Source organism: Girardinichthys multiradiatus, chromosome 9 (assembly GCF_021462225.1).
Source record: "Girardinichthys multiradiatus isolate DD_20200921_A chromosome 9, DD_fGirMul_XY1, whole genome shotgun sequence".
NCBI classification, from domain to species: Eukaryota; Metazoa; Chordata; class Actinopteri; order Cyprinodontiformes; family Goodeidae; genus Girardinichthys; species Girardinichthys multiradiatus.
The window spans coordinates 1481850-1493139 of record NC_061802.1 but is presented as its reverse complement, the minus strand read 5'-3'; the positions used below and the strand labels follow the sequence as shown (position 1 = coordinate 1493139).

The following is an 11290-nucleotide window of genomic DNA, read 5'->3' as shown; positions in this document are numbered from 1 at the left end:
AGACAAACCTCGGTATTGAAAGAAGTCTGAATATACTGTCAGAACTCACAACGAGACACGATGTGAAGAACGGTTTAGAGGGCAGAATTGCACTGACTTTTACATTCCTTTCTTCTTCCTCTTTTGTTTTCAGCGGTTACCAACCGGATTGCAGGTGCAATACCGCCTCTTATTGAACAGGAGATAAACTGGAAAAAATACATTCTATCCTATAATTCTGTCTTTAGAAAGTTGAACTATGGGTAATTTTAAAGTCCTTACGTAACACATTATTTAAAGTAATGTATATTTTTCTTTCTTTAACAGTTTACAGTTGTCTACTCTTTTTGCTGCATCATTTACAATCCAATACATGTTTAAGCATTTTCAACTGTTTGCTGTGTGAACCCAGTTTGATGTTTCTTTAGGCCCGTTTCAACCCTTTCATATAGTTGATCTCCTGTTGTCCTAACGAGAACAGGTTGCAGGTGTCAAAATCTACCTGTGTGTAATTTAATCTCAGTATAAATCCAGCAGTACTGTGAAGGCATCAGAGGTTTGTTAGAGAGCTTTAGTGAATAAGCAGCATCCAGACCCCTGCACTTATTGGGCAAACAGATTGGCATAAGATGCAGTCAGCTTAGTACTACACTTCATCTTGCACTACCTTGACCATGTGACCTGAGGTACAATAATCGCTAACTACAATCATTCGTGGGAAACCCTCAGACTCTTGTAGTACAGAACCCATACAGGTAAATTTGTAGGAATCAACAGAGGCGTGGCTCACGGATCAATAACATTTTATTATGTTCAGAACATTGACATGCCCTTGATCTAAGGACTCAACAATAGAGATATTTTATTTAAAAATAACACAAAAAATAAAAAGTAACGGTTCTGCCGGCCCTGAGAACAACTTGGCTAATATTCTATTCAAGCCAGGTGAAATTGGACTACCCGGAGGAGAGGAATAAAAAAATAAAAAAATAAATAAAGACACCACACTACGTGTTCTCCAACCAACCTACTCACACAAGAAAAAGACACATTAATAACCCAAACAAATAAACACTCCTTCCGTATTAATATATCTTTGAGCTCAGGGACGGCCTAACGCCACCCTAAAATAATTTTAAAAAGGCTGTGTATCTACAATTTCTCTATTGTTAAAAAAACAGCCAGAAGAAATCTAAAGAGAAACTGAAAACAGTAGCAGGCCAACCTACAAAAAGAACAAGCTTTGTAAAACCAGCAACCTAAAAAAAAAAAGAAATGCACGGGATAATGATACGTTTTACCTACCGATAAATGCAGGTGGTGGGCCCCCCAGTGGGCCCACCACCTGCAGGGGGAACCGTGAGGGACCGGTGCAAAGAGGATTGGGTGGCGGACGAAGGTGGAGACCTCAGCGGCCCGATCCCCGGATGCTTAGGCTGGCTCTAGGGACGTGGAATGTCACCTCGCTGGGGGGGAAGGAGCCTGAGCTTGTGCGGGAGGTCGAGAGATATCGACTAGAAATAGTCGGGCTCGCCTCCACGCACAGCGTGGGCTCTGGAACCCATCTCCTTGAGAGGGGTTGGACTCTCTTCTACTCTGGAGTGGCCCACGGGGAGAGGCGGCGGGCTGGTGTGGGTTTGCTTGTTGCCCCCCAGCTCAGCCGTCTCGTGTTGGGGTTTACCCCAGTGGATGAGAGGGTCGTATCCCTGCGCCTTCGGGTTGGGGAGAGGTCTCTGACTATCATTTCAGCCTACGGGCCGAGTGGTAGTGCAGAGTACCCGGCCTTCTTGGCGTCCCTGTCGGGGGTGCTGGATAGTGCCCCTCCAGGGGACTCCATTATTCTGCTGGGGGACTTCAACGCCCACGTGAGGAACGACAGTGACACCTGGAGAGGCGTGATCGGGAGGAATGGCCTCCCCGATCTGAATCCGAGTGGTGTTTTGTTATTGGACTTCTGTGCTAGTCACGGATTGTCCATAACGAACACCATGTTCAAACATAAGGGTGTCCATCAGTGCACTTGGCACCAGGACACCCTAGGCAGGAGGTCGATGATCGACTTTGTTGTCGTATCATCAGACCTTCGGCCGCATGTTTTGGACACTTGGGTGAAGAGAGGGGCTGAGCTGTCCACTGATCATCACCTGGTGGTGAGTTGGATCCGCTGGAGGAGGAGAAAGCCAGACAGACTTGGCAGGGCCAAGCGCATAGAGAGGGTCTGCTGGGAACGCCTGGCGGAGCCCTCGGCCAGGGATGTATTCAACTCCCACCTCCGGGAGAGCTTCGACCAGATCCCGGGGGATGTTGGAGACATAGAGTCCGAGTGGACCATGTTCTCCGCATCTATTGTTTATGCTGCTGCCCATAGCTGCGGCCGTAAGGTCTGCGGTGCCTGTCGTGGCGGCAATCCCTGAACCCGGTGGTGGACACCGGCGGTAAGGGATGCTGTTAAGCTGAAGAAGGAGTCCTATCGGCTGTGGTTGGCTTGTGGGACTCCTGAGGCAGCTGACGGGTACCGTGAGGCCAAGCGTACTGCGGCCCGGGCTGTGGCAGAGGCAAAAACTCGGGCCTGGGAAGAGTTCGGTGAGGCCATGGAGAAGGACTACCGGTTGGCCTCGAAGCGGTTCTGGCAAACCGTCCGGCACCTCAGCAGGGGGAAGCAGTGCTTTGCTAACACTGTTTACAGTGGGGGTGGGGAGCTGCTGACCTCGACTGAGGACATTATCGGGCGGTGGAAGGAGTACTTCGAGGATCTCCTCAATCCTGCCATCACGCATTCCGTGGTGGAAATAGAGGCTGGGGACTCGGGGTTGGACTCTTTCATCACCCAGGCTGAAGTCACCGAGGTGGTTAAAAAGCTCCGCGGTGGCAAGGCTTCGGGGGTGGATGAGATCCGCCCTGAGTACCTCAAGTCTCTGGATGTTGTAGGGCTGTCATGGTTAACACGCCTCTTCAACATTGCGTGGTGGTCGGGGACAGTGCCTCTGGACTGGCAGACTGGGGTGGTGGTCCCCCTTTATAAGAAGGGGGGCCGGAGGGTGTGTTCCAACTACAGGGGGATCACACTCCTCAGCCTCCCTGGTAAGGCCTACGCCAGGGTATTGGAGAGGAGAGTCCGCCCGATAGTCGAACCTCGGCTTCAGGAGGAACAGTGTGGTTTTCGTCCCGGCCGTGGAACACTGGACCAGCTCTATACCCTCTACAGGGTGCTCGAGGGTTCATGGGAGTTTGCCCAACCGGTTCACATGTGTTTTGTGGACCTGGAGAAGGCATTCGACTGTGTCCCTCGTGATGCCCTGTGGGGGGTGCTCCAGGAGTATGGAATCGGGGGCCTTTATTAGGGGCCATCCGGTCCCTGTACGAGCGGAGCAGGAGTTTGGTCCGCATTGCCGGAACTAAGTCGGACCTGTTCCCAGTGCATGTTGGACTCCGGCAGGGCTGCCCTTTGTCGCCGGTCCTGTTCATAACTTTTATGGACAGGATTTCTAGACGCAGCCAAGGGCCGGAGGGGGTCTGGTTTGGGGACCAGTGGATTTCGTCTCTTCTTTTTGCGGATGATGTGGTCCTGCTGGCCCCCTCTAGCCAAGACCTACAGCATGCGCTGTGGCGGTTCACAGCCGACTGTGAAGTGGCTGGGATGAGGATCAGCTCCTCCAAGTCCGAGGCCATGGTACTCGACCGGAAAAGGGTGGCTTGTCCTCTTCAGGTTGGAGGGGAGTTCCTGCCTCAAGTGGAGGAGTTTAAGTATCTCGGGGTCTTGTTCACGAGTGAGGGAAGAATGGAGCGGGAGATCGACAGACGGATCGTTGCGGCTGCCACAGTAATGGGGGCGCTGAGCTGGTCCGTTGTGGTGAAGAGAGAGCTGAGCCGAAAAGCAAAGCTCTCAATTTACTGGTCAGTCTACGTTCCTACCCTCACCTATGGCCGGATACAAACGGCTGAAATGAGCTTCCTCCGTAGGGTGGCCGGGCACTCCCTTAGAGATATGGTGAGGAGCTCGGCCATCCAGGAGGAGCTCGGAGTAGAGCCGCTGCTCCTCCACATTGAGAGGAGCCAGTTGAGGTGGCTCGGGCATCTATACCGGATGCCTCCTGGACGCCTTCCTCGGGAGGTGTTCCAGGCACGTCCCACCGGGAGGAGGCCCAGGGGACGGCCCAGGACACGTTGGAGGGACTATGTCTCTCGGCTCGCCTGGGAACGCCTTGGGCTCCACCTGGAGGAGCTGGAGGAGGTGTCTGGAGAGAGGGACGTCTGGGCGTCTCTGCTGAGTCTGCTGCCCCCGCGACCCGGTCCTGGATAAGCGGAAGACGACGAACGAACGAACGGTCAATATACGCACATCGTGCGTTACTCCCTCTCAGAGGATATTTTTTTTATTGCCACAAGGCCTAGGGCAATAACAAAAATAAAGAGACTGGTAGAAAAAAACCCAGAAAACTCTGAATACCACACTGCACAGCATTAATCTATGTTTTTAGGCCAAACCCAGCAAGGAGGAGCCACAGCTGGAATCCCTGAGATGTAATGGAGCCACTAACAAAAACCTTTTCCCAGCTGCACCTCTTTCTCTATCCTGTTGACCTGCAGCATAAGGAGAGGCAGCATGCAAGAACCTCAATATCTTTGTAATGCGCTGGTGAGAAGGACTCTACTTGGAAAAATCCTTCGATACAAAGTTGACTATGATTTGGCATTCCTGTACCTGTCGATTGAAAGACAACCAAAAGCTAAGTAATGATCCGAGTGTTTCCAGTGATCATGCTAAGGGGGTAATTAAGACAAGCTTTCTTAAACCTTTTTTTCCAAACTTCTGCAAAAAAAGAATCTGAGCCAGAAATTTCCCCAGAAGAGATGTTGTCTCTAATCACAATGGATGGAGCAGTTTTCCCACTGCCTGAAGAAGACCGCATTGAAAACTTATTTTTGTTGATAAATTCATATATTTTGAAGATAAATTATCCCATATGTGTGCAGAGTTTACTGTTTAATAACGCCAGTACTCGAATCACTATTTCATCTGTTGTTCTAATGCCACCACCATATTTTGATGGTTTTCTCAGTATAATACTTGACAGACTGAAAGTTATTTAATGAAATATGAAATGACTTAAGCATATTATTGCACAACAACAACCTGCTGCTCATCTTTTACATGTCTAGCGTCAGGAAAAGGGAAGCCAAGACTCTGCAGACCAATGTATTGGGTCACACCACCAAATAATCTGCCAGCCATTAGGTTTGTTGTGTGTTTTTATTTCTGCTTGTCTGTTTTTGTATTAAATTGCAAAATCAAATTGAAATCTTATAGCACAACTAGATAGGTCATCTGAGACAAAGTACCTCGAATGCTGAGGAGGAAAAAAAACATTTATAAAATAGCATCAGTTAAAATACAAGAGATAAAATCTTTAGATCATTTTACCAAAACACTGCTCCAAATTTAACAAAAGGTAAAGTAAGAGACAAAAAGTCAGTAACAATGTGTTTCACATAAAATAAAAGCAACAAAGTGCTCAAGATAATCCAACAGCAACATAAATTAACAAACCAGGTAATGGGGTCTGATTTGCAATTTAAAAGTTAGTGACCCAAACATCTAAATGATGACTCTTCCACAATGTGTGATCCAGAACACAGAACATATCTTCACCAAATGTTTATAATCTGAAGAGCGAACAAAACCTTGGACAACTTTTGCTTCTTCATTTGCCCTGTAGATGGCACTGTGACTGCAGGTTTCACCATTAGCTTTCCAAACACTGAATTATATTATATTTTGTTAAATCTAGATTTTTGTCGGTTCAACCGATACCTGGCACTGAATAATTTACGTTTGACATGATTACGGCTTCTCGTCCATGTGGATCCCCCCGTGTTTAGTCAGAGTACTGCTCGTCCAAAAGGATATACAGCACACTTTGCACAAATATGGCTTCTCACCCTTGTGAGTTCACACGTGACGAGCCAATTCACTGCAGTCTCTGCCAAATGTATCACAAACTTTGCAATGATATGGGCCTCTTATCTGTCAGTCAGTAGATGATGATCCAAAACGCTGCAATTTATGAAAGATTTATCACACAACTTACAAAGATACGGTTTCTCCTCCAAATGAGTTATGTGAACAGTCAAGTAGGGGTTCTGGAAACAACCTTTTCCACAGATAGGACATGAGAAAGGCATCTTCCTCTTTCATCAACCCTGGTGTGTTTATTCAGAGTATTTCTATCAATGAAACTTTTCCCACATGTCAGACACGGGAATGGCTGCTGACCTGTGTGAACTCTTTTGTGACGAAACAAATAATTATGGTAAGTGAAAGATTTACCACCTGCTCTACAAGTATAAGGCTTCTCACCTATGTGAATTCTCATGTGAACATTCAAGGTACTTTGTTTGGTACAACCTTTTCCACAGCTGGAGCACAGGAATGGCATCTCACCCCTGTGAGTTGTCCTGTAGTGAAGCAAATGATTACGCCGTTCAAAGGACTTACTGCAAACTCTGCTGGTGAACGGCTTTTTAAATGTGTGAGTTTTCCTGAGAGCAGTCAGGTTTCTGCACTCAGTGTAACATTTACTGCATATTCATTTTCAGTTCTGGGTTGTCGACATTGCCACTGTGATTTCTGGTTTTCTGATGTTTCTCCACTTGCTGCAGATCTTTATTTCCATTTGATCCTGAATCTTTGTGATTGCTTCTTGGATTATTTTGGTTCTGAGCTTCAGGGGAGCTTGCAGAGATGAGTTTTTCCTTTGGTCCTGGTTCACTGTTGTCTTTTTTCTTAAAAGGAGTCACTATAAAAGCATTTGGCTCCTCCACCACCAGTGCTCTCCATTCTGACTGAAGCAGAGATCCTCTTGTTCATTTTTAATCTGCACAGGTTCTGGTTCCTCCTTTGCCTCTGTTCTTGGCTGTAGTTCCGGTTCACTGTAGGATATTTCCTTGCGAGCAGAAATCACCAGAATGGTCCAAGTCTCTTGCTTCACACAAGGTTGCTCTCCATTCTGATCACAGCAGAGATCCTCTTGTTCTTCAATCTTCACTGCCTCTGGTTTTTCTGTTGCTGCTCTATTTGGATGTGTGTACTAGTAAGCAAGAGTCACCATAAAAGTGTCAGTTTCCTGTTTTATTGAAAGCTGCTCTTCCTCCTGATAAATGCAGAGTTCAACCTGTTCTTCTTTGATTGGTTGAGAGTCTGGATCCTCGTTGGTGTTGTTGTGGATTTTCTTATCAAAGTGAGACAGAAGTCAACTCATTAACAAGAGAAAGAGCAGACCTTGTCTTTATAAGTTTATTCAAAGGCATATCAGCATTTGAAGACTCTGTCACTGAGTTTAGTCAGAGAAGCAGAGCAACGAACAGAAGTCCCAAACAGTATTTATACCAGAATGAGGCTGTTATCTCAACTTAAAAGAGTTTAGAAATATGGCCCCTAGACCCTCCCTGGGTCAGAGGTAACAACGTTATTTATGAGGGCACCCATCTACCCTCCCTTGAGATTTAACACTTCAGGGAGTGTTGACCATAAAACTCTCCAGCATTTGAATTTAGAGTCCATCTACTCTTAAGTATTAAAACACAGAGGTCAGAGGAGAGACACCTAAAGTCACCTCTGAGTAATAAAACAGAGGTCAGAAAAGAGAGGTGAAGGGAAGATCAGAGCACTTTAAAATAATTTTCCATTACAGTGTCCATAATCTGCTGAGGCTCCAGGTCCTCCTGTGCATTTGGTGACCTGGGGTCAGGAATAATGTCCCTCTTTTGGTTTATGAGAAAGTGGTCATCAACAACATCTGACGACCACTAAGTGTGATTTTGTGGAAAGCCTGTCAGAGTGAAGAAAAGTCCATGTCAAAGTTAAGTTTCACATTTAGATGTTTACAGTATATTGTTGATATGTTCAAAGGGATGGAGCCAATAAGAAGAAAATCCAGATATGTGGGAAATAAACAGCTTAAATGGTCTAAAAAAGAATGTCACCACAGAGCTCAGAGGGTTAATGCTCACTGTTGCCAGCATAGATATACACAACATAAAAGAATGGTCCACAGTAAGTAAATATTACATTACTTCGTTTAAAATACACAAACAACTCAAATTTCATAGAGTGCCAATGTCATCAGATGAGTTACACGTTTTCCAGGACTCTAGCGCCTCCGTATGGACAACTAAAATTACTGCAGAAAGGCGATGGTATGCATGGTTCTCTCAACTAAAAGCAACTAAAAACAAAACGATAATCCACAGTAGAAACCAAGGGAGTTTAATATAAACATATAAAGACAAACAGCATATTCACATCGCAATTAGAGATGCCACACGCTTATCTCTAATCAGATAAAAAGGTTCACTTATAAAACACAAACTGGGAGCAGAAATAGATGAGTTACTTTGTGACACTGATCCTGAAACTGTATCACAACGAGAGACGGAAACATGATGGCAACTTCTTTCGCCGGATAACGCGAAAGAAGCGAAAGAAGCCCCCTTCTAGACAAAAGCAGACACTTGTATTTGAAGAGAAGCCGGAGCAACTTATGATGGGTTCAGAACGCCAAAAAGGCGTCCAGCGCCTCAAGTTTGAAGTCAGACACTCTAGACGCATCTGAGCAAAGTACGGACATGTGCACGTGTGGAGGAGCTACCCGTGGTTATTTTCCTTTGCCGGTCTCTTGTGTTCAATGGCAGATGCAATGATAGAGTGGCTTGGCTTTATTTGCTGAATAATGGCAGGACGGGCAAAAACCGCGACAACAATGCCCCTTCCTCACTGGCTCGTTTTAGGCACTGTGGCTCCGATCCACTCAGGTGGGGGGTGGCAGGATAAGCAGCGAGGAGAGACGCTGCTGTCTGGACTGGTGAAGCTCCAGTTTGCCTGAAGAAGTTCCAATTTTATGAGGAGGTTTTTGTCTCAGCCATGGCAATAATAAAGACAGTTATAGGCACACGGACTTTAAAGCGCATAACTGCGTTTTTTTGACTGCGGTAAAGTTTGTTTTAGATTGAATATTCGTGCTCTGCGGATACAGCAGGACTTCCTCCAGATTGATCCCGGGCAGACAGTCTGCAAAACTGTTTTGTGGAACAATGTTGTAAAGTCTGGACTGGTGGCTTGAGTGGTCTCCTTGTCTCCATCCTGGAATGAAGGGGACCACCTCCTGGGTCCAGTTGCCCCACTAGGGTATCTGTACCTGGACCTGGGAGTTTAGAGTATGTATGTTGAGTGTACACCATCTATTGTTGTGTCTTTACGTTGGGTGTGAGTGTTTACATGTGTAAGCATGAGGATGGGGCTCAACTTGTGAAAGTAAATCTGTTGGGCTGCTTGTTGGCACTCAGACCACAATTCTGCCAGACAGGACAGGGAGGAAAAAAGCACAGAAAATAATGATGTAAAATTACAAAAATATTACTTTAAAGACTTGCAAACAATGTTTTTCATTAAGAATGTAATAAGTGAAGTCCATAAAAGATTTTTTTCTCACTATAAATATCCCAAAAGTAAAAACAGTTACATTAAACACAACAAGAATTCACGTGGAAAGTAAAAGATTTGCTTAGAGCACTTCCTAAAACTTTCGAAGTTACAATGTGTTTCACATAAAATCCAAGCAGCAAAAACATTACCAGGGTAAAATAAATTATTAAATACAATAAAATTATTTAGAACCCCTCCTTGAACCGTCACCTTAACGTGGTGGAGGGGTTTGAGTGCTCAAATGATCCTAGAGGCTATGTTGTCTGGGGCCTAAATGCCCCTGGTAGGGTCTCCCATGGCAAACAGGCTCTAGGTGACGGGTCAGACAAAGAGCGGTTCGAGAATCCCTCATGACGACCGCAAAATCGAGGCACGTGACGTCGCCCGGTACGGCGGAGCCAGGGTCCCACCCTGGAGCCAGGCCTGGGGTTGGGACTCGTCGGAGAGCGCCTGGTGGCCGGGTTGCTCCTCGTGGGACCCGACCGGGACAAGCCCGAACGAGAGACGCAAGACCATCCCCCAGTGGGTCCACCACCTGCAGGGGGAACCGTGAGGGACCGGTGCAAAGAGGATTGGGCAGCGGACCAAGGTGGAGACCTCGGCTGGATGTTTAGGCTGGCTCGAGGGACGTGGAATGTCACCTCGCTGGGGGGGAAGGAGCCTGAGCTTGTGCCGGAGGTTGAGAGATATCAACTAGAAATAGTCGGGCTCACCTCCACGCACAGCGTGGGCTCTGGAACCCATCTCCTTGAGAGGGGCTGGACTCTCTTCTACTCTGGAGTGGCCCACGGGGAGAGGCGGCGGGCTGGGGTGGGATTGCTTGTTGCCCCCCAGCTCAGCCGTCTCTAATAATTTCAGTAATAACTTTGCATTTTTCCATTGTGCTGCCAATTATACCTTTTATTTCTTTCCATACATAATATGGAAGTCCAAGATGTTAATAAGACCTGTATGGTGCCATGATAATGTTAAATAAAATGATATTTGATCTTTCCTACAAACGTTTCTGTTTTGCCCTGATAAAGCTGCTCTCTTTTAATCATCTGGTTCCATAACAATTTTTGTGGTTTTCATCAGTAAGATTATAACAGCTCTGAATGTTCTATTCTAATCTAGCTTTGTTTAGATGTATCTATTATTCTTATTATTCTTTTGTATCATATTTTATTTTATTTATTTTTTTATACAGTAAGTCCTTATTACATTTAAGTATGAGGTTACTATTTCTGGAAGTTGCTATTATTTGAATAATGCTTGGTTTAGGTCTTATAAAAAAAAACCTCACTCCTCATTGATGAACACAAGAAATGAAGAGCATATTATATCTTATCTTAGTTTGTCTTACCCAGTTTTATAAACACACTGTAGTTTCAGTCAGTTCTTCCCTTTTAATTACACTTTGTATTTATATTAAGTAACTAAAGTTTGTTTCAATTAACTCAAGTTTTCTCTATTTCAGTCCAGTCCAGTAATTCTGTTAAGGTTCATTTCATCTTGTGTTAAATTTGAGTCTGATTTGATCATTCTGAACCTGACTGGAAAAAGTCTAAACATCTGTTAAAATCTTTTTGTTTTACCATAAAGAACTGATCTAATATTATTATGGTATGTTGAGGATCAGACTTGCTCTTATAGTCTTTAATTATCATGGACATATACCCTAATTTTTACATAACATGAAACAGACATTTATTTCACAAAAACAGAAAGTCAAACACAGACATTTGGTCACATGAAAGTTTAAATAACCTGTTTGTAAAATAATTAGGAAAAATTGAAGATGGATCTATGAACTTTCTTATGGTTATCAGTATTTTCAATACAGGTAGA

General features: G+C 45.2%; 1 protein-coding gene across 1 annotated transcript in view; it reads right to left on the bottom strand.

Annotated features, from left to right (window-relative positions):
- LOC124873762 (zinc finger protein 287-like) overlaps positions 1 to 107 on the bottom strand; it is a 32295-nt gene extending 32188 nt beyond the window's left edge. The window contains exon 1 of the mRNA XM_047374701.1: positions 50 to 107. The gene's annotated coding sequence lies outside the window, so the exon portion shown is untranslated. The remainder of the gene's footprint in view (positions 1 to 49) is intronic.
- Positions 108 to 11290: the final 11183 nt, after the last annotated feature.